This window comes from Electrophorus electricus, chromosome 10 (genome assembly GCF_013358815.1).
Source record: "Electrophorus electricus isolate fEleEle1 chromosome 10, fEleEle1.pri, whole genome shotgun sequence".
NCBI classification, from domain to species: Eukaryota; Metazoa; Chordata; class Actinopteri; order Gymnotiformes; family Gymnotidae; genus Electrophorus; species Electrophorus electricus.
In genome coordinates this window covers 15,712,524-15,714,949 of record NC_049544.1, presented here as the reverse complement: position 1 = coordinate 15,714,949, position 2,426 = coordinate 15,712,524, and positions in this window count along the sequence as shown.

Genomic DNA, 2,426 nt, shown 5'->3' with positions numbered 1-2,426 from the left:
TAGCTGGTATATTGCACTCGCACTTCCAGTATATACACATGAGACAGTGTGACTGGTTTGTAACTTCAGGAGTGACCCAGGGCAAAATAATAAACCAACCCACGCTAGAAACAAAAGATGATAACTAAACCTACACAGACAAAAGAAAATACACACACAACCAAGCTAGCTAACTCCCTAGGTGAATAAACATAGACAAAACCCACACCCCAAACAAAATGACAGTCACTCCCTACTTACCAGTGAACATTCAGCAATGGAATAAAGTGAAATATATGCAAATATGCAACAGCAGACAAGAGCAAAGCCAAAATGGGAAACAAAGTCATTCACCAGGTCAGTTATCAGAGTACAAATATAAGCCAACACTAGTCTCCCTGCTCTCCTGCCATGGCTCACCTTGCTGGTCTTCTCCTTCTTTCTTCTTCCTTTTATTCTCTCTCAGGCAGAATCTTGTCTTGTGATTGGTCCTGAGAACATGAATCTCAGTAATGAAATTCAGAAGTGGATCTGGAACAGAATACAACCAGACTCCACACATACACACATACAACACAGAGATGGACACTGGACACAACACTGATTCTTTTTGTACATCACAGATGGTGAGGTGTGGAAGCTGTAGGGTGTGATGAGCAACTGATGTGTCACTGCTTAGTGTACCATTAGCATGACTTTCCTTTGAATTTTTTTTTATATTAGAGAAGCTTCTCCTATACAATAATACACAGACATGTCTGTCTAATAAGGTGAATTTCCCTTAACATAATATTCAAAAAAGTGAGTTCTAACTCTGGGGGTGTCTGGGGGAATCTTATTACTGAGGGCAAACATGATATTAAACTGGATCTTACATTACCTCCTATAAACTTCCACAGGGCATAATATTTGTCATTTTTTGTCAAGTATTTGACAAAAAACACCTTGAAAAAACACTACTTTTAAACTACTTTACACACTGCATAACATATTTGTGTTATTTAATGCTGGATTATTCCTTTTAATAGCTGTACCTGTTGCTGGAGTACTAGCTTCCTTTAGATTCCAATATTGCTGATTGCAAATAAGATGCCTGTAATATTTATACACTTAACCAAAAGAATAATGAACTGTATCTGTTCAGTAAATTTGCATCAAACTGACATTGATTGGTTAGTTGATTGATTTGTATACTGATTTGATTTAATTTGTTTATTTAAGTTCACATAATTTAATTTGGTCCTCAAAAATTCTAAAAACTGAAAGACGCTGTCTTTCATTTGTTATTTTGTTTATGATTTTAAATATACTGCATCCTGAACAGTTATTACATGGCTTCATTAGTTTATGTGTCTAATAACAATAGATACATACACTGTCTCTCATGGTTTGTATAAAGAGAAGTTTATATAACATAAATTCTAATGAAAAACACATCCCAAACTGGACTTTATTCAAATCTTGTCTCTTTAGTATATAATGTTACATTAGTCAGTGTCAAAGGAGCTGGTGAGATTGTATCTAGTATACCTCAGTCCAACACTGGGTCACTTCATGCTTAGGATGCCACAGCCACATACAGTATGTGTATGTCATGTGCAGCCTGTCACACACAGTGAGGACATTCAACTGCATCCATGTAATATAGCATTAATTGGATTCCCCAGCCTGTTGTCAAAAGTTTGTGGCAATGTGTAAAACAGAGGAGAAGCTTCACTATTTAGAAACAAATTTGCCAATTACATTTTTAGCAGACACTTTTATCCAAAGTAATTTACAACTATGACTGGAGCAATTAAGGGCCTTGCTCAGGGACCCAACAGTGGCAACTTGCCAGTGGTGGGGCCTGAGTTGGCAACCTTCTGATTACTAGTCAAGTACATAACCACTGAGCTACTACTGCCCCTGAGCTATCAATTACTTCCAGTTTGTTCTCTCATATGCTGGCTACCATATTTCACTGAGGGAAAGTATACATTCTCACAAGAGTATTTTTTGTTCTTGTTTGAATCTTATTTGTAACAATAAAAATGTTTTCTCAGTGGGTTCAGGCAGACACGTCTGTTCCACGTTGTTTAACAGAACTTGCTCAAATGTCAGTGTATTAACTGCCGTTCTTACCATAAGTTAAATATACTCATACTCATACTCTATATCTATATATTATAATTATTTTCTGTGCAAAGCAGTCTAGCGTTTGACCAAAGAAAGCAAATGTATAATCCTGCCCTGCGGTTATCACGGCCTAACTAAAGCAGGCACTTTAGTAAGTCATTGAATGCTTAAACGCTCTCACGGGGCACAAAATGAAGTAAAAATTAACTACGCATAATAAGATTAATACTCTTTGTTTTAGTATAAATAATTGTTGGTGTTTTTCATTGTTCAATTTCTTTTTAGACAGGTTGTTGACTTCTTGCTTTTACATTGTAGTCGATTCTGTTGTT